Below are 22680 nucleotides of genomic sequence, written 5' to 3' on the forward strand. Positions count from 1 at the left end.
TCATGTGTCGATATGTGATTGATTGTGTTGTTGTATAGGTGATTTATACGATCTCCCCTTGTATCGTTTAACGATGAAGCTCCTTCCTTGTTGTAATTCAGAAGAGTATTTTTTAAAGTGTCATGGTCACCCTTTGTTTTGAGACTATCAATCGTTAAATCACCTCTATCAGTCATATCCTGAACAATGTTCTTAAGCCTCGTGCTATAATTTGTGTGATGTTCTTTGTTTCAATAAAAATCACAGAAATGTAAGTCATTCCACTAAGGTGGTTTGATCTAGGATTCAATTTTTTTTATGGCCAGTAATGTGATGATTTTGTTTGCCAGGAGTTCTCGAAATGCTGATTCTAAGGTTTGCCCCAATGGTGTGTAGATGCATCTATTTGGGAAAGTATTGGTGTTACCTCTTTGGTTTGTATTATTCCCTCAGTTTGCATTGTTTCCTTGGTTATTGTTATTGGTTTGGGTATTATTGTTGGTATTTGAAACTAAAGGTCTTTGATTGGTATTTTGTGGATATGTTTTAGTGCTTTGATTAACACCCTTTTGATTTTTGTTAGATTGTGGATTACCAAATAAAGCTAATATTGGTTGTTTGGACTTTATATCATTAGCATCGACTCCTCCATCATTAACAATGTTTTTGTTTCTTCTCCAAAATCTGGATTTGTCTAAAGTGTTGTTGTTGTTTTGGTTTTTAAAGGAGTGAGTGTTGGATGATTTAGTTCCTTAAATAACTTCAATTTTCCTTTCTTAATGTAGGCTTCCTCTACTTGGATTCTGTTTTCTATTAACTTGGCAAAAGATGGTATGCATTGGAGTTTGAGTTGATAACTCATCTCACTATTTAGATTGTCAATAAAGATCTCCATCTTTTCCTTTTGAGGCACGTCTTGAGAATATCTCAAAACCATACATCTCCAACATTGAAGAAATACCATGAATGTCTCATTGTTTTTTGGTTTGGTGTTACATACATCCAACATGGTGATTGCGTGTTGAATATTATAATAGTATTGTGTGATAAATTTGTTTACCAACTCATCAAATGATCTGCTGGGAGGTGTAAGTTTAGACAACTACTCCATTGTTTTCCCTCCTAAACTTCTTGGGAATAGTCTCATTAAGTAAGTGTCATCGTGAGCAAACTCTAGGCTTATGGTACAAAATTACCAAACATGATCGCGGGAATCACTTTTACCATTGTATTTGTCATATTTTGGTATATCTAAATTTGGGGGAAAAGGTATCATGTTTAATCCCCTGTCAAAGGGATAAGGACAGATCTCATTCAAGGAGTATCGCACAGTAACCCCTTGTTGCATGTCATGCATTTTCTTTTGCAGCATTTGAATTTGTTGGGTGAGAGCGACCATGGATGCATTTGTGCATCGAGGGAGATCTTCCTCCCTTTCACTAAGATTATCCCAAGTTTGAGCATGGTTGTATTTGGGGGTATTATTTTGTTCATGTATGATTTCCGGGTCATGTGCTTCTTCTTCTCTTTGTTGGTCTTGATAGGCGTAATTTCTAGACCTTATTCTAAAAATTCTTTCGTCGACATTCCTTAAGTTGTTGGTAGCGAAATCTTTAGGAAGTGTAACTCTTTTGCTAGTTAGAAAGAGTATATATTTTTCCTTGTCAGCTTCAATAAGTCTTTCCATGAGCCTTTGGAATGAGGGGTTTTCTTGATATTCTTGAAGAAGTTCCTCAGTGATTTCTGTATCTCCCAGATTAGTATACTCAAAAGGGTTGGATAATCTATGACCCATACTTGACTTTGGTTGTGATTCACTTTGCTTGTTTCTTTGAGAGCGAGTGATAATGGGCATTTAATTCTATTAGAGTTCCTAGTGGTGTTTGGTGGATAAAATATGTTCTTCAATAAAAACTTTCTATTACAAAGGGAATTTCTTCTTCTTCTTCTTCTCTCGCAGGGGTTGGTGGTTTAGGTTGAGCTTCATTATAAGTGATACCAAACTGTGAGAATAAAGAGGGGTTGATCCTTCATCCATGATTTAAGCATTGGTTGAATGTTGCTTTTTGAATATAATCTTTGGTTCTTAAAGGTTCTTTGTCAAACTCATTCAATTTTCCTTGAATATACAATCACATGTGATGAAAGAATGGACGATGTGATTTAAAAAGTTGGCGATTGATATAGAGAAACTTATTCCTTTTTTTAAGTGTCTTAGAACTAGGTTGTCTCTTCTTCAACTTAGTTTTGTGATGAAGACTTTTTATTCTCAAAATATGAGGAGTGGTCATACACAAATGATCAAGCATTTCGGTTGATGTTGGATTGTGATACTTTGTTTGAAAAACTCAAGCTTACTTCATCAAGTAGAGGTTTAGTTAGATTCACCCCCATGACAAAGTGTGTCAAATGATATGGATAAAAGTCTCCTGATATGGAAACTTGATTTGACAACTTAAGGATTAAACTTGGTATTTTATTTGTGATAGGATCCATTAGATGGTGAAACTTTGATCAATGTGATGGTACTGTCTGATTTTGGTTGGATGAAGTCTTATCTTGAGCTAGTTTAAGATTAAAAAAATTTGTTCTAAGGATGCTTATTTTATTTTGGAATTTTTTTCTCTGATAATCTGGTTTGGATTTTGACTTATAATGATTTTGATAGAGGACCAAAAAGGGTACTTACAACTGGTGAGAAATTTTTCCCGAAAGGTCTGGTTTACTCTCTTTTTTCCTAAGTTTTTACCATGCGCTAAAGCAGAGACTGGATGCGCTAACAAATGACCTAGATGTGCCATAGAAATTTCAAGATGTGCTAAGATGCCTCTTCTATGCACTGACTAAGATTGTTTGAAACTATTTTGATTGGAAATATTACGTGCTAATATGTCCTAAAAAGCGCTAATGTTTGGGCTAAAAGTGCTAAGAGATCCTTCTTACGTGCTAAGTTGATGTTAAAATGTGCTAAGTTGGTTACCGAACGTGCCACTGAAAGTTTATTGAATATGAAATTGGTTATGCACTAAAGTGAAGGCTGAGAGCACTAAGTTTTGGTCCAGATGCGCTACAAAATGGTTGACACATGCTAGGAAGTTGCTCTTATGTGCTAAGATGCCTTGATTTCTTTGTTTTATGCCATTTTGAGATTTTAACTTGTGCTTTTGATGGATGATTTTCTAAAAAATAAATTGCAAACATGACACACAAATGAGATAACAAATTTTGCCTTTGCTAGACAAATAGTGTATGTTCTATGAGGATGTGTTCAAATCCTTGATGTTTTCATAGGTTTAGATAACAAGAGAAATCAGATAGACTCTTTATTCAAGGTCATCAACAATATCATAGCCCACTAGTCTTGATATTCTATCATCTCAAACAACCTTGTCACCCCCTAGGGGGCACCCATTTTTTTGTCTTTTTCCAAAAATTAGCTCAAAGTGAATTACTTCACAATTGAGTAGTTATTTTGGGAGATATATGTTGAGTGATCTTGGGGACGGATTCTTCCCCACCCTTGCACTATGATATTGAAGATGTTTGGATAGTGACTCAACTCAAAGTTTCTAGTTCTAAGGTTCTTTCTCAGGCTTCCATTCATTCTTCACTGATAAACTCCCTCGGGAGGCTTCCCAACCTTCAGAACAAAGGCTTTGCTTATCTTAAAGGTGTTGGGGGAAGGCTAATCACTGAGCAAAACTATTGAAGGGGACTCTTGTCAGTCTCTACTTTTGATTATAGTGGGTTGGAATACTTGGTGTTAAAGTTGTTTCCCACTTAGGGCGTTCCCCTCTCACCAACCTTCTAAAGGATTTAAATGCTTGGAATGAAGAAAGCATATGAGTGGTTTGACTTTTTGGTCACCAAATTAAGGGGAGAGCATACACCTTCCACTTTCGAGACAAGTCACACAAGTGTTCTTTTTAACCTTCAAATCAGTGATTTTCTAATTTCTATTTGGAGATTTTTCTCCAAAAAGCATGGTGTTCTTTTTACCCTTTTATAGCAATGATTTTCTATCTAAGTAAAAGAAATCCTAGTCAACAAAGGAAATTTTGATATTGGTCAAGAAAAGGGAAGTCGTGAAATGAAAAATTTTCTTTACTTTGCACAAAATAAATATGAGGTTCTTTTCACCCTTTGTAAAGAAAATAGAGAATGGATCCTTTTATGCACCAAAGGAAGGTGAGGTTATTTTTAAGCAACACCAAATGAAAATGAGGTTGTTCTTTTTAATCTTTTGCAAAACTTTGAAAGTTTGTTGTTCTTTTTAAAGAAACACCAAATGAAAATGAGGTTTTTATTTTTAATCCTTTGCAAAACTTTGAAAGTTTGTTGTTCTTTTTAAAGAAACACCGAATGAAAATGAGGTTGTTATTTTTAATCCTTTGCAAAACTTTGAAATTTTAAAGCAACACCAAATGAAAATGAGGCTGTTCTTTTTAACTAACAAGAAAATAAACTATTTATAAAACTAACTTGGAAAAGTTAGAAACAAAAATAATTAAATGTTTTAAAATGAAACTCCTCTAACCTCCAAATAAAGATTAGTAATCTGCAGCAAAAATACCAGTTAGTGAAACATTTAGATCTGATGTGAGCTTATACAAGCCTAACTTTTTTCTTCGGTTAAAAATTGTGTTTTTGCTTCTTCCAAAATCACGCACTAGACTTCTACACAAATGCGCTACACAAAGTCACATATGCACTACATAATAACTCCTATGTGGTAAGCTGATTACCTAATGCGCTATTCAGTTTGCCGAATGCACTATGATGATATAGAATAAAGCCAAAACTATTAGGCACTAAAAAAAGCCTAAATGCACTAATGAATGAGTCTCACATGATAAACAGTATACCAGAAGCACTATTAAAAAGGTTCTATGTGCTAAAGAAAGGGTCCAATATGCTAACTCGGCTTTTTTGCATGCTTGCAATATTGCTCCTATATCAAAAATGATAAGATTAATGGGGTTGAGCCCCACGGTGGGCACCATAAATGTGTATGAGAAATGTGGGGTACAAAACGTAAAATTTAGTTTCCAAAAGATCCACACACCAATGGGATTCTTGGTGCAATTTATGGAGCTATATTGAATAGCTCAACTTCCCAAGGGGTGTTCCATTATTTTCTATCTCCAGGATCCCTCAAGCCAATGCCTTTGCTCTTAGATCACTAAGCAAAGTGACTTAGGAATGACAACTCTAAGAATGAGTGATGTTTGATTAATTTTGCATGAATGCATTCCTAGATATGTATGATATTGAATCTATGATGATTTAAAACAAGCATGAATATGATGTTATGATAAATATTAGTGATCCCATCCTAACAATATATACTAGTATAACATGGATATGCTATGATATTTAAAATTACTTCTAAATGCTATTAAGATGATTTTTATCAAAGAGAGGCTAAATGCTTAATAAAATGACCATAGATTAGATGAATGAAACTTGGATATATGAAAATGAGAGAATGAGAGCTCTATTTATAGGGAAAATAGGGGAATGGAGGGTTAAGATTGAATAATATTAATAATGGCCAGTATTGAAAGTTATCACTCCATGTTTATAATTGTCACAAATAAAATGGTGACAATTGTCAACAAGAGGTTGCTTGAGAGGAGATGAAAGAATCATTAAATGTTTGAAAAGACATGATGGTTACCTTAGGAGGTAAGGGTTAAGGTTAGGTTAGGGTTATCCATTGGATAAAGCTTTTACCCAAGGGGTAAAATCTTGTACAAGGGTTAAAGGAACAACCAAGGTGAAAGCCATGAATTCTTGATGAGACCCTTGGGTTAAATGGGGGTTGAGTTAGAGAGAAAGTATCTAACCATGCAAGAAGGTTGAGTTAACCATTAATGGTTATGAAGACTTTGAAGGTTAACTTGTTAAAGACATAAAGCCTTTAATGCTTATTGAAGACTTTGAGGGTTTGAGAAGTGACTTGGCTTTGCTTAGGGATGTGACAATATTTAGGAGATGGATTAGGCTAAATTAGAATTGATTAGAAGAATATAGAAATCTTTTAGGGAGACAAGTGGGAGATGTAGGAAAATGCAAGTGGATGGAGGGGAATTTTAAATAAAATAAATTTATTTATTTCAAAAAAATAGATGCAACTTGCATAAATAAAAGTGGGGGATTTGAATAAACAAATTAGATTTATTTACTTGCAAGGATCAATTTAATTAAATGTAGATTTAATTAAAAAGGAGAAATGGGAATTAATTAAATAAACTGATTTATTCAATCAAAGATTAGAAAAGGATTAGGTGAACTTAATTAAATAAATTGAGTAATTCATTTAATCAAATAGATAAATATACATAATTTAATTAAATAGAGGAATGAGGTTAAAATGAATATTAAATATTCACTTAGAAAAGTGTTCATTTTTATATGTCTACACCCAATACTGACTTCTTAAGCTCTTGATGTAAATATTCATCCTATCACTCCAGATTCTGTAGTTATCTCTATTAAACTTTAGACCTTCTCTCTTCATCATTTTCTTCTAGATCTTTTCCTCAAGCTGTTAGGCTTATACTCAAGAGGACCTGAAATGATTTGATACCAATTGATAATATGATGAAACTATAAATATCCGGTCAACTAATAAGAGGGGGGGTGAATCAATAGATAGAAAATAAACTAAAATTTTACCAAGAAAACTTTCAACTCTGAATCAACTTGCACAATATACCGATTTAGACACTTAGACAAATCTACAACTGCACTGTTAAACTTTATCGGTTGTCCTAATACTCAGTGACACAATGCAACAAATATTGAAACTTAAATACCATTTGACAAATCCTTAAATCACTTTACTAATACTAGTAAAAACATGTTTGAGATCATTTCTGGTCATTCAAAATATCTATGCAGATTTGCGAGTCATTCAAATCAACCATATCGAAAACTCATCCACGAAATCATTCACCACTTGACACAATGATTTTTCACGTGGAAACCCAAATGGGAAAAACCATAGTGGGGATGAATACCCACAAGTATTTTGAACTCTTCTGAAGTTCACCTTGTTAGAAGCTTATATAATAATGTCCTGTTAGGGACAAATCCGGTTAAGGACCATCCAGTTAAAGGATTGACTATAAATACCATGTTAAAGGTAATACCCTATTAAAGGTAACCTCGGTGGAGGATTTCAAATCCAAGCTAATGGATCACCTAGTTAGAGGATATTTACAACAAGCATGTTAAAGCTTACCTAGTTAAGGGATTTAATTGTTGTAATGGTTAGAGAACAACAGGTTCCTGATAGATCTAGAAATAGAACTTCCTTGGTGAATCAGATCCTTTATCAATCCTATCTGCCTTCACAACATTCTTCAGATACATCTTCTGGCTCAACAACAATCACTTACACACTTAACCAAATTTGTCAACACTTCATTGAGTCAAATCATCAACCTTATGAGCAAATACATTAGGTTGGTAACACAACACAAACATTATCCACATACAATTATAGAAAGGCAATGGGAGAGCTTGTAGGAGTAGGAAGCAACAATGGGAGAATTCAAAATTCAAATTCTCTGCAAGGTGGGAACTCTGGTTCCAATGGTGGGAGTGGCCAGATCAAAGCTACTAGCTCCATAGGGGAGAAGGATAAGCCTCCAAACATCCCAGAGGTTGTTGACATCCCACAGACTGATGGTACTCTACCAAAGAAGAAAGAGGGTTCCTCTGGGCTTTTGGGGGAGGGATCCAGCGGGGGGACCATCCCACATGATGAGTCCTTAGAGAGCAGAAAAGAAACAAAAAATGGTCTTCCCTTTTTAGAACTAAACCATCTGGTAAATCCTCTTTACCTCCTATCAAGAATATTTCTGATCCCTCTGGTGGAAAGTTTTCTATCTCCATTCCTGATCTGGTTTAGGATCATAATATAAATAGTATGTTGAATTCCTTGGTAGCCAAATTTATGGGTTCACATCCTAATATCGAATTTGTTAGGGCTTATGTCAAACAAAAATGGGCCCTGAAGGGTAATGTTGAAATCTTGGCTTTACCTAAAGGACTCTTGTGTTTTACTTTCTTATGTGAAGAAGATAAATTAAGGATACTATGTGGGAGTCCCTAGATGGTAGGAAAGACAACTTTGGTTCTTTGAAAATGGCATCCGAACTTGAACATGAATGACTCTATTTTGGCACAAGTCCCAGTATGCGTAAAGCTACCAAGTTTGCCTCTTGAATATTGGGTAGAAAGCATCTTCTCAGGAATTGCGAGCTCTTTTTGTGAACTTCTCTCTATAGATCTAGTCACAGCCTCAAAAGGGAGACTTACTCATGCTAGGTTTTGTGTAGGGATAGCTCATGGCGGAGATATGCCGGAACAAATAGATCTAGTGTCAAAGTTGGGAACATGGAAACAACAAATTGAATATGAATCTATCCCCTTTGCCTGCTTCCATTGTAAAAAAGTAGGTCATTGGGCAAAATCCTCTCCAACTAAGTCGAAAGTTGAATTCAAGCAGTCTAAACCCCAGACTGAAAAATCAAAAGGTTCCAGAAAAAATGGTATGGCAAGTTAAAAACTTAGAGAATAAGGAAGAAACTATAATCGCTTTGATCCATTGGGGGAGAATAAAGAAGTGTCCTCAACTTTTGTCTCTAGCCCTTCAACCTAGGAAGTAGTGAAAAATGATTCTACCAAAGTCAACACCTCTGTAACAACTCGAACGGAGGAATGGAAAGATCAGAATGAATTTTCAAATGACATAGCTAAAGTGGTAGGTGACACTTATGCAGGAAAGAAACAATAAGAGAAAGATGACAAACCTGAGGAAGGGGAGATCCCTGGATCCCAAGAAGAAAAGACCAACTCTTCATTGCTCATGACAAGTTTTGAAATGCAAGAAGCCGAAAAATGTGCAATACTGGGTATGAACCTTTCAGACTTAGACCAAAACTCAAAAAAATTTAGCAGTGATTCAAATGCTTCCAGCATCCCTAACTGGGGTAACAAAGATGAAATTTCCAAAATCCTCAGTAACCCAAAAGTGGCTCCTAAGACAGATGCTGAGTGGAAAATACCAAAATATAGGAACAAGAAAGGAACCACTCCCTCGGCTTCTCATCTAAGGAAATCCAACAGAATAGCTCAAGTTGATGTTGGGTATATCTCCTCTTCCCCAGGTCGACCCTCTAACCATAAAGTCAGAGACAAGGAGGCCAGTAAGAACATTTCAGATGGGACCCAGAAGACTCTTAAGGAGTTAGGAATTGGTAAGTAACTATGAATATTATCTCTTGGAATATTAGGGGACTCAATAATCCTCATAAACATGATATCGTTAGGAATATGGTAAGGGATAGTAAACCTGATGTTTTTTTAATTCAAGAAACTAAAATGAGTAGAGAAAAAGTTGAATCTTTGAAGTTTTTAAAAAATGGTAATGTCAATGGTGGTAGTTTGGAAGGTGCTTCAGGAGGCATAGCTACCATTTGGAACCTTAATACTATCAAAGGCCATGTCCTTATTTAGGAAAACAACTTCTCCTATATTTAATTTCAGCACTTAAAAGATGGTACCTCTTGGGTCCTCACTAACATTTACGCTCCCAATTCTTTGAAAGCTAGAAATTCCTTCTAGAAGAAACTTATAGAAGCTAGGGACAGCTTCAGAAATCTTAGTTGGCTAGTTATGGGAGACTTCAATACTCCTTTGAGAGAGGAGGAAAAATTTGGAGGAAGCCCTTCTCAGCTGGAAAGCAGGTTGGCCATGATAGACTTTATTAATACTCAGGCTCTCAATGATTTGGAAATATAGGGATGCAATTACACTTAGACTAAGAGGAGAACTGGTAATGATCTTATCCAAGTTCGTCTTGACAGGACTCTCATTTCAAATGACTAGTACAGTCATTATTTATGTTCTCTATCAGCCCACATTCGGGCTGGGTCAGATCATTTTCCTATCACTTTCATTGCTGACTCAATTAATAGAAGGAGACACTTTCCCTTTAGACTTGAAAAAATGTGGACCCTTCACCCAGATATCAAAAGTAATATTTAGAAATGGTGGAGTATCCAAGTTGAGGGAACTTCTATGTACAGAGTTGTTAAGAAGCTTAAAAGTGTGAAGGATAACATAAGACTCTGGAATAAATCCAGCTTTGGGAATATCTTTGAGGCTAAAGGTAAAGTATAGGAAGATCTTAAGAAAATACAGGCCCAAATTCAGAAGGATGGTTTCAACACTATGTCCATTGCTGGTAAAAATAAGATTCTTAAAAAATACCATGAAATCATTGCTAAAGAGGAAACTTTTTGGAAGAAGAGATCAAGATGCATTTGGCTTAAGGAGATAGGAATACAAGATTCTTTCATATGTCAGTGATCAAGCATAAAGTAGCTAATAGGATAACCAAACTAATTGTGGATAATGGGGAGTTGGTCAAGGAGGAAGAAATAAGAAATGAAGCCAAAAAGTATTTCTCGGAACTGCTCAAGACGGATCACAGTTTGGATGCTGAAGCTCAATCTTTTTTCCTTCAAAACATCCCTTGTCTCATTGATGATCAAATGAACATCTCCCTCTCTTCCATTCCTTCATTCTTGGAAATCAAAAATGCTATTTTTTCTTTTGATGGTAACAAAGCACCTGGCCTAGATGGTTTCCCCATGTCCTTTTTCCAAGATTTCTGGGACATTGTCGGGAAAGATGTCTCCAATGGGGTCAATGAATTTTTTGGGGCTAGAATTTTTTTGAAAGAAATCAATGGTACTTTCATTGCTCTCATCCCCAAAACCCAAGGTGCAGACTCTATGGACAATTTTAGACCTATTAGTTTTTGCAATTCTTTTTATAAGATTATCTCCAAGGTTCTTACTTCCATAATTTTGTCTGTCCTTCCTGCATTGATTAATAATCAGTAAAATGGTTTTGTCCCTAGAAGACAAATTCTTGACTCTATTATAACTATACATGATAACATTTATTCTCTTGTTAGAGATAAGAAGCAGGGTCTCATCCTCAAGCTTGATCTCTCCAAGGCCTATGACAGGGTTGACTGGCCTTTCCTTGTGAAGGTTCTTATGGCTTATGGTTTCTCCACTAGATTTATCGACCTCTTCAGTCAGCTTATCACCTCTACCTCTTTTGTTGTTCTTGTCAATGGCTCTCCATCCCCCTTTTTCCAAGCTTCTAGAGGGCTAAGGCAAGGGGATCCCATTTCCCCCATACTCTTCATCATTATGGCAGAATGTTTTGGAAGGTCAATGGAAAATATGGTTTTGTAAGGTTCCTTTAAGGGACTCCAACCTTCCTCTGCTAACCTTATTTGCTCCCACCAAAAGTTTGTGGATGATACTATTATCATGGGATAATCCAATAGCTCTAAAGCTAAATCCTGAAGGGTACCCTTTGTAAGTTTGCCTCAGCTTCTGGTCAGCTTATTAATTGGGTCAAAAGAAAAGTTTTATTTCATCTATACTCTTGAGAGAAGACAACAAAGAATCAATAGAATCCTGGATTGTAGGATAGCTGATCTTCCTGCGACCTACCTTGGCCTCCCTATGGGCATTGCACCTCCTGATCCTTTTTGGAGCTCTCTAGTGGATAAATTTCATAAAAAACTAGGTGGTTGGAAAGGAGCCCTTTTAAGTCGGGTTGGAAAGCTCCAACTTCTAAAAGATTCTCTTCAAAGTATTCTGATTTATGCCCTAAGTCTTTTCAGAATTCCAGTTAAGTATGCTGACACAATTGAGAAAATTCAAAGAAAATTCCTATGGTCTAGGGTTGAGGACAAGAAAAGAATGTCTTTGGTGGCTTGAGATCAGGTTTGTATACCAAAAAGTAAAGGAGGTCTGGGCCTGAGAAGAATCCAAACCTTAAATGAAGCTCTCCTGTCAAAACAGGTTTGGAGAATGTTCCATTCAGACACTGAATGGTGTAAAATGTGGTGAAGTAAGTACTCTCTTCCGTCCTCCTCTCTTTCTTCTTTTATCAATTTGGAAATTAGTATTAATGGGTCCCATATATGGAATCATGCCTCTAAGTGCAAAAAAAGCATTGCTAAAGGAGTGATTTGGAAAGTAGGAAATGACAGGAAAGTTAAATTCTAGGAGGACCCCTAGCTTTTTGATAAACCATTGACTGAAATCAATGAATGGGGACCTCATGCTCCCTCTTGTATTATAATTTTTGGCTCTTTAGTTGCAGAGTATTGGTCTGGTGACAAATGACAAAAAATTGAAAGTAGCCACCCTAGCCTTTCTAAGCTCAAGATCCATCTGTCTTCGGTCTGGTTGATTAAAGAGGAAGACTCCCTTATTTGGAAACATAAACCCAAAGGCATTATAACTATTTCCTCTATGTATGGTGTCCTTTCTCCCACCCCTCCTATTAATCCTTTTTGGTCTAAATCCTGGATTAAGGGTCTGACCCCCAAAATTAATTTTTTCTATTGGACCATCCTTCGAAATAATATCTTGAACCTAGACAACCTAAAGGGCAGAGGTTTTGCCTTCCCTAATAGATGTGCTTTGTGTCTTCAGGAGGAAGAGTCTATGGACCACCTGACCATCCACTATTCCTATTCTACCTCAGTCTGGGAAAGATTTCTTAAAATTTTTAGTATTGATTGGGTGTTTCCTAACACTATCAGTGAACTATTTTCCTCTTGGAATTTTCATTGGACTAACTCCTTTTTGAGATCTTTGTGGTGGATATCTCTTCCTCACATCCTGTGGGGATTATGGAAATAAAGAAATAATTGTATCTTCAAGGACTTATCCCTCAATCAGGATATTGTGTTCCAGAAAATTGAATGGGTGATTGTGGAAAATATTGGGATCATTGAGGGTCCTTGTTTCTCCACCAACCCCCTACAATCCTACATTTTAAGCTCTTGGAATTTTAAGATTGCTGACAGTCTTGACCCCAACCAAAATAAAAGACTTGAAGCTACCCCACCTCATGGCTGGTTCAAAGTCAATTTTGATGGTGCTACAAAAGGTAACCCAGAGCCTGCAGGTTGTGGAGCTATTCTTAGAGATGATAAAGGTATTTGCAAGGAAATGGTTGTAGTCCCAATTGGGAGCTAAACAAACCATAAAGATGAAGCAATGACAGCTCTCCAAGGTATTCTCCTTGCTAAAAAATGGAATTGCCCCTACTTATGGATTGAAGGGGATTCAAACAACATCATCAAATGTCTCAATGGGACCTCAAAGCCCTCATGGTTGATCAACAATATCATTAAAGTTGCTAGAGATCTTATCATCACTTTTGAAAAAAGTTACATATTCCACATCTACCGTGAGGCCAATGGCTCTGCTAACTGGGCTGCCAGTGCGATAGTTAACAAAGACGAGTTGATTACGTGGACGGGAGAACAAGGACTCTTTGAAAATGTCAAACTAATCATTTTCAAGGACCGATATAGAAGCACTCCAAAGATTTTTGATGGACAGAATAATAATGAAAAGGACTAAATGGAGTAATTTGAGTTATTATAATAATGTCAGCCTCATTTATTATAATACTTATTCCATCACTTCCCACACTTTATGGGTTAAATTGATAGTTTCGATAAGCTTTCTGGCTAAAACTCTCTGCAAGTTTCAAAATTCGGCTCTGAATAGAAAAAATATGGGCAGTAATAGGCAGTGATACGAACCAAGCAGCTGCAAAGAATGGAAACAGAAGGAGGAGGTCTGGAGCATCCTGCAGAAGGGTGGTTTTTCGAAATTCATGGAGAGGCTCCATGGATGAGATGGCACGGCTGCCATCTTTTTCTGCAAAAAATGGAGAAAGGGTATGCTGAAAATGGGAGACTAGACTATTGAAATTGATGAAGACTTTATTTCCCAACCCATGGGCCTCAGAAGGGAAGGATGCAACTTCTATAGAGACGGAAAAGTCAGTAAGGAGGCCATTGATAGATACCCAGAAATTGAGAAGGAGAAACAATGCCTGGTTAAGTTAAGTAAAACTTACTACCCCTATAGGGCTTTTGTTAAACCCTGGCGGGAGGTCCTCTTTGTTTTAATGCACTACATTACATTAGATGGTAGGTTTACAAAATTTTATGGCTACCATTTCATCTTGCTGAATCATTTTAGGCATGATGAGAAGGTTAATTTTCCTTATTTTCTGTTATGCTCGATGAGTGCCACAATTAAGGCCTACAAAGAGAACCCTATGGGGAACAGCTCCATGCATTAAGGCTTAATGGTCCTTATTTACAACCATCTCAAGGCCAATCAAATAGCCCACCTGCAACCCTCTATTGAGTCTGAGGAGGAAGGGTCTGACTATTTGTTTTTAGTGGATGAGGATTCTGATAGTGACCCATCGAGTGATTCTGAGGAGAGTTTGGATGTTTCAGATTTTGAAATTGGTAAGAAGAGGAAATACATTAAAACAAGACCTTCTTCCTCTAAGGGTAAAAAACCTAAAGGAAGAATCCTCTAGATTAGCCCTTCCTCGGAGGAGGAGGTCTCTCAAGACTCAGAGAAGGAGAATCCTTAAGGTTCTCTGAAAAAGAAAACTAAAGTTCACACACAGTCTAAGAACAAGCATAAGAGGAAGGAGGAGAATGTGAAGGAGCTAGAGGTTTCTAAGAAGGAAAGGACTCGAAAGCCAAACATAACCTGGAGAAGGTGACCACTGGCGAGGCTCTTAGGGTTGAAGACACAGCTACTATTCGGGACACTCCAAAATAGGAACAGGATATCCTTGGTAAGGTTGATCCTCCCCCTAACCCTCCTCCAGAGGGTATGCAAGGTTTCATGGATACTATGGAGTGGCTAATAAATGGTTACAAGAAAGCTGTGGATGACAACAAAAAACTCAACCACATAATTCAGATTTTGGAAACCATCAACACTGGGGAAGGGAAGACTATGGCTGATTACATTGAGGACCTAAAAAATACCATTGCAAAAGATGAAAACATAAGAGACTCCTTCAACCCCAGAATTGAGAAAATAGAGAAAGCCCTGTTGGAAAGGAAAAATCTTGCTGACGCTAATGATCAAACTATTTCAGTTACTGCCAGTAAAGTTAGCAAAATTGAGGAGTGCCTGAAGAGTATTGTTGAACAAAGTTTAAGCATCCTGAAGTTTTTGCTAGCAACACTAATACTCTCATCAGCAAACTGGATGAGGAGAAGGAGACCCTGGATATTTATCCTGACACTGAAGGCATAGTAGATGCACAAGGACCCAGAACCCAAACCAAAGGCAAAAAGAAAGAAAATAAACCTAACAAGGACTTGGAAGATCTCATAGTTGTTGGGGCCACCTATGACCAGTTGGTGAAAAAGGTGGAAGACCTGTTGAAGACTATAGCTGTGTAGTGCGGTGCTAGTTTCTTTGTTGTTTTTATCTTTAGCTATCTTTTTGGTTTGCTGGTTTTTTTTTCTAGATGCTTTGTAAGCAGTTTATAAGCTCTGGACTTTTTATTGTCTTATCTTAATCTCCTTTGTTAAAGGTTTTGGGTCCTGAAAACTTGTTTTTCTTAATTAATCAGAACACAACACAAAAACTATAATTCTCATAGAGATTACAAACATATTGGTTCAATCTTGACTGTTAGATTATATGCAATCGACATTACATTCTTCTAGGCATCTACAACCACTCTTGGATCATCGCACTTTGAATCTGTAACTAATCACACATTTTTTACTTCATAATATGCAAATGATCATTCCCAAGATAAACAGTTATCTCTTATGTGCCAAATCCATTTCAAAACTCATCACAGGCAACATGCTTATGTGGCACAACATGCTTACTAGGCATCTTCATCACCGATCATCATTCAATCATGGTTCATCACAACCAATCACCAAACATTCATGGTTAGGGTTCTGCTTCTCAACTGGTTAGGGTTATCGGTTGATCATCACTACATCATTACCAGTGGCAACACTTACATCATTATCGGTTGCTTTGGACATCAATGACAACACTATACTTCTCCAATGAAATCTTCATGCAATGCCAACACTTTGTACAAATTTCTTTAAATCTTTGGATAACTGAGGCCAATAATAATACTCATTGATAATGGCAGTGGTCATCTCTTGACCAAAATGTTCCACCATCCTTTCACTATGCTTCTCTTTGATCAAGTTCCCTCTCATGGAACTCCTCAGAATAAACAACTGACTTCCCTTAAACAACATGTCATCCTAGATTATGAATATTGGCATTTTGCATGAAGATTACATTAATGAAATGTTATATTGTCATTGATGTCAATTAATCGGCAATGTTATTTTTATAATGATGTTTTATAGCCAGTAGGAAGAGCTAGTGAAAGGAACTGTAACCTGTAGGTAAGTTTGATGAGTGAACCGATATTGATAAGTATTAGAGAGTTGAACCGGTAAACCCTACCTATTGTTTTGATTAATCCTAACCGATTAAGTCTGGTGAATTGGTTATATTGGTTTATGATCTGATGATGAGTGGTAATGATTATGACATTTATTCATATTGTATGAAGAGTGTTTCAAAGAGTTTTTGGCGCATTGAGTTAATGTTTTTTTATCTAGGGAATGAGAAAGTATATTGCATGTAATGCAAAGCGTGTGATGAGTTACTAAGTTTTATGAAGTGGTGATCAAGGAGTGGTCGAGGCTTTCTTCAATGATGTGCAGAAATTTTTATGTGATCCAATGGTCATACTTGAACCAACTTGTTTGTAATCTCTATGAGAGAATTAGGTTTTTGTTGTGTTACCAACCTAATTGATTTGTTTATAAGGTCGATGAGTTGTTTTTGTTAAGTGTGTTGGCAAAGTTGAATTGAGTGTGTGGTTGCTGAACCGGATGATGTATCTATAGTTTGAGTAAAGGTAGATAGGAGCATGAAAAAGATCTGAACAAGCAAGTGAAGTGCTATTCAAATAGATCAGCAAACTGCTATTGTTTTCTAATAATTACAGCAGTAAAATCCCCTAACCAGGTAAACTCTAACAAGCTTGGTGTTATTCAAATCCTCTAACTAGGTCATCCATTAGCTTGGATTCTAAATCCTTTATAAAGGTTAATCCTCATAGGGTATTGCTTCTAACTAGGCATTATAGTCAATCCCTTAACCGGGTGGTCCCTAAAAGGATCTGATCTTAACAAGACTTTTTGTAAAAGCTTTAACAAGCTTGGCTCCTAATAGGGCGAACTTCAGAAGAGTTCAGATAGTTAGCTTTTGAGTCTCATCTCACCGTGGTTTTTCCTATTTGGGTTTCAATGTCCAAAATATTGTGTCAAGTGGTGAATGTTTTTGTGGTTATGTTCCTATGGTTGCATTACTTAACTACTTAATCTACTTTGATAAGTTATGTTAACCGGTAACAATCGGAAATCAGTTTTTACTTATGTCAAGTAAAATTATTTGGATGATTGTGAGTTTCAAGTTGTTTACTATTATCTGATGTAACAGTCAATTGGTTTATCATGACAATTTTATTCTGACAGAGATATTGCATTTATAGTTCAGTGGTTTAACTTGTCAATTTCAAAGTTTACTTGAGAGGTTATTTATGAGTAAGGTGAAATTTTATCATTTTTTCAATCTACTGATTCACCCCTCCCCCCCCCCCCCCTTAGTAGTTGACCGGATCCTTATTATTTCATCATACCATCAATGAAATCTATCCATCTTGTCCTATCCAATGTAACAAGATTCTAACAAGCATTCCAAACATCTGTAAAATCAGTATCCTTAGGATACAATCTCTTGATTTCATTGAACCCAACCACCTTAAGTTGCATTTTTGTCAACTAAGTATACCTCCTTCTAAGGGAATCTACAAATCCATTAGACCTTCCACTTGGTAAACCCTTTGACACATTATCAGAGACAATGTCCTGAAATTCTTTCAACAAACTTGAAACTTTTATAGGCACTTCTTCACTATTTTCTCTACCCACTCTAGGAATTGAAGAAAAACACACACATTCATGTTTCTTATCTTCCAAAAATTATTTTCCACCAACAAAACACATTCCAACACTACTACATACCTTTTCTTCCACATCCTTCAGGGGCTTCATCTTATGATGAACCCCATCCTTTGTTAGGGTGTAGGTATTAGCATGACCATCATGTACAACACATCTATTAAACTGTCATGGTCTCCCTAACAATATGTGACATGAATCCATGGGTATGATATCACAAAGCACCTCATCATGGTAACTGCCAATCTTGAATTTAACTAGACACTATTCATTGACCAGAATTTTATGGTCATCCTACAACTAGAATACCTGATACGAATGTGGATGTCTTTCTCTGTTCAGCTTCAATTTTCTAACCCTCTCTTCAGACACCAAATTGTCAGTGCTCCCACTGTCAATAATCACATTGCAACACTTATTTTAACATTTGCATCTGGTGTGAAACAAACTCTACCTCTGATCTAGGTCTTTCTCCTCATTCATCAAGGCTCTCTTGATAACTAGGGCATCTCCTCTTTTAGCATCATCAGAATATTCAAACCGATCTTCTTGGTATATATGTGCAACTCATGCATGGCCATCATTTCTTTTGTCTATCCTTCCTTTGCATTGAGGATGTTCAAAGGCTCTATGCCCTTCTTCTCCACATTGGAAACATGTTCCTCTAAAACCACCTCTTCCAGACCCTTGTCCAGACCTTCCTCTTCCTCTTCCTCTTTATTCATCATTGTTCTGATCATAGGATTGATATAAATTATCTCCCCTCTGATTTTGGTTGGTACCCACATCTTCATTTTTCTCCAGATCATCATTTCGATTCATAAAGGATCTTCCACTGCCTCTGCCACCTCGGGCTTTCCCTTTTTACTTGCCTTCAAACCTCTTATTCAACTTCTCTTCAACCTTCAAAGAAAATTGGTATGCTTCTTCAATACTGGCCATTCTAACTAGACTCAGTTCCTCTTAAATACTTGGATGCAACCCATTAAGATATCATGCGACCTTTTCCTTGTTGGCCTCTGCATGGTCTATTCTGATAATTATTTTTTAAAATTATTCTGTTTACTCCTTCACAAACTAGTTACCTTGCTTCAACCCTTACAATTTCTTCAGCAGATCTAGCTCACAGTCCATAGGAATGAACTGTTTCTTCAGCTTATCAACCATGTGATCCCATCTAGTGATCTTTCCTTTTCCTCTCTGATTTCTATCCAATTGGACCTCTTTCCACTAGATATTTGTGTGACCTTTCAACCTTGCCTTTGCAAACTTAACCTAATCTGGGTCCTCTATCTCCTCATATTCAAAATATTCCTCCAACTCATTAATCCAATCAACTAGCTCTTTTGGGTTCAAATTCCTAGAATAATTAGAGACTTCAATTTTGGGTCTCTTCCAAGTTTAAGAAATGGCCGTCAACAAACGAGCCTGATCTTGATCTATTGCTTCTTCTAACTCACTTGAGGATGAATCTTCAACCTCTCCTTCATCATCACTTTGTCCTCTCCTCAGATTGAACCCTCTTCTCAGTTCTTCTTGCAGTGCATCAATTTGTCTCTCGAGGGCTCTCAAACCCTCTTTTGCCAAAGCATTTCTTCTACCAACATTTCTGGCACCCACTCTAATAGCACTTGATGAGGGAACAACCTGAGAAATAGAAAACACAACAAATTGCTAGAAAAGAGACAAGAGATTATATTATTATTATCTACAAATATGCAATTAAAAACATGCAAACATGCAATTACAATCTAGAGGAATTAATCCTCATAGGCTATAACACGACAACTTATAGAGTTTTCTGGAGAACCCTTACAATTCTAAAACACAACACCCAAAACTCACTCTCCAAAAACTCACATCCCAAAAACTACTACAAGTTTCCTCGAATGAGTCTTAAATAGCCCTTTTCCAACTTGGAGCCAAATTTACAATTTAGAAAACTACCATTTGGCTAACAAAATGCCAAAACATGAAATTGGAAATATAAAAATAAAGCCAGATTTGAAAATTGGAACTTTCTGAAAAATTGTCTAACTTCCGACAACCATAACTTTTGATTTAGGAATCAGATTTTTGAACCGTTTGAAGTGTAAGAAATATCTCTAAGTGTATAATATGCAAAGAATCAGTTCTAAGGATCATCTTTGCCGATTCCTACCTTTTTTGGGCCCGTTCAACACCGTTTAATGCCACAAATCTGAATTGGAAGGATTTTTTTGGTCTTTCGAGAAATTGAAACTTTAATAAGTTTTCATAATATTAATTCTGTTGGCCTAATTTTTTCACCAATGAGCTTATTTTTCCTTCCTTAATATTCCTGTAAATTTTGGGCTACATCTGCCTTCAAATAAAAACCTGCTATTTTGGGTAGTCCACAAGAAAAAGCAACTTGACAATTCTAAGAGTTGAGATCTCTTATTCATCCAAATGGGTATCTAAAAATGCAAAAAACATTAAAAGAAAAGAAAACAAAAATAAATTGTTTTTGGGTGATGCAGGATTGCCCATAAACCACCAAATGCTCCTACATCACCCTTTTATCTTGTTATCGAAGTTGTAAGATATTTAAGTCCACTGGGGCTTGGTGTATCTTGCCTCCTTGATGACTATGAAATTTCAATCTAAACTCTTTGTACTTTACTGAGTATGATTAACTTCATACTCCCGCTAAAGTGGGGGCTAAATGAAGTGTCCTAAAATTGCACCCTTTGCAATTTCAATGACATTTGCATCTTTACCTTAGTGTTTGTGCCCCTCTACCTGATTGAAGACCTAATTATGCTCCTACACATAAAAAATGCCATAAAACTCAAAATGTGCTCCATTAAGCACCTTATGCCTACCCCAAAATAGAGTAGGTTCATGGCACCATGCCATGGTCCTCATTGGGATCATAGTGCCATGCCACAGTATACCCTAATTTGAGGCCCCTCAAAAGCCAATACAACATTTGAAATTTGAGCAGGATTCCCCTCTCTGTATTGGTTCATGTCAAAAAATCAATTTGAAATCAAGCATTCATACATTCAAGGGCAATTGAGTAGAAATCAGTCTTCTTTCAACTTAGGAGAAACACTAAAGTCAATTTTCAAGAATTGAAGTAGACATCATTCATCCTATTTTGTTGAATAATTTATAAACCCTAATTCCATGTGGAGGCAAGAGAAACTTCACAAGGAGGTATCATAATTCAATTTTTAGTTATAATTCATCATCTCCCTCAAAAGGAGATCCTTTCCTTCTATTCATTTCAATTAAATTTATCTCAATTTTATGGTTAATTCAAAAATCAGGGTTTGACCTAAGGCAAACCCCTATCCAGAACACATTTCCCTTTCTTTATGTGCACATGGAACATATACGAAGCTATACTTTTCAGATTAAGATTTATTCGCAAAGATGAATCATTCCCCTTTGGCATGCGAAAAGTGTAGAGGACTTATGTGATGTGTCATGGTCCTGACACTTTTTGAGAAGTTTTGGGGAGAAAATCCAATTCATCTTAAATTACTTAGTTCTAGGTGCGTGCGAAAATACCACATTCATAACTTACTATTTTCATGCTTTTACCTTTATTGTTCACCAGTTTACATAATTTCAATATTTCAACTCACAAAAGAGGAAATCCCCTTCAATCTAAATTCACTTAGCATTCAGTCTTTATCTAATTTATGACTAGTTCTAGTGAATTCCCCATCCTATTTGAATGTAAAGTCGCTAAGTGAAAAATAAATCTAGTGGTTTCCATTCCTTGGGTGGAAATCCTAGAACACAAATTTTTCCACTTTACAATTTAGAAGCCTTAGGATAACGAAAACCACCAAGAGACTTCTGAAGTTCTTCTCTAAGCATATATACTTCTTCAAAAGGATAGTCATCATAATCAAATGGATTATGAAAGTCATGATAATCTTGCAAAGAGTAATCTAACATTTTTATAAAAAAATGCTAATTATCACAATGAAATTATCTAATGTAATAAAGCATGCAAACACACAAAATACATACAATATTTTTGTATTTTTTGTTTGAATAAAACTATGAAATAAATGTATCTAAATCTGAAAATAAAATGTCACAACAATCAGATCTAAAAATGTAATTAAAAAATTATGCAACCCACAAGTCAAATTTGAGAAATAAATTAAGGTTTTTTATGAAATTAACCTCTAAATTATGGAATTTTATTGTAAATAATATCTATTAGCATAAATTTGAAAATTAATGTGCATACAAATCAGATCTAAGACAATGAATCAGAAATAAGAATGAAAGATGTCATGTTCACCAAAATGTAGAGGTGTAATTTAAAACTAGGGCTTGACTAAGTAGGACAAGACCACCAATTAACCAAATTAGCCAATACAATGAAAGAGAGGTGTAATTTAAAACTAGGGCTTGACTAAGTAGGACAAGACCACCAATTAACCAAATTAGCCAATACAATGAAAGAGAGGTGAATCCAATAGATATAGCCTCAATACAACTAAGGAAAGGGTTGATATTTCTGATTAGATTCATTGGTTAGTTTTTTATGCCCTTTTTCTATGTTGAATTGTGAAAATGTTGAAATTAGGGGAAATGGGTGAATATTGAAGAGATCGGGCATAATTAGTGAGCTACAACCATTGTACAGAGCCACTAACCTAGATTTTAGTAGAGGAGGAAGATTTGGATCTATTCCCAAAAGTTTGGCCTAATTTTTTGGGACTGTGGTGGTGGTCGCCCTAGTC

Source organism: Cryptomeria japonica, chromosome 2, assembly GCF_030272615.1.
Source record: "Cryptomeria japonica chromosome 2, Sugi_1.0, whole genome shotgun sequence".
NCBI lineage: Eukaryota > Viridiplantae > Streptophyta > Pinopsida > Cupressales > Cupressaceae > Cryptomeria > Cryptomeria japonica.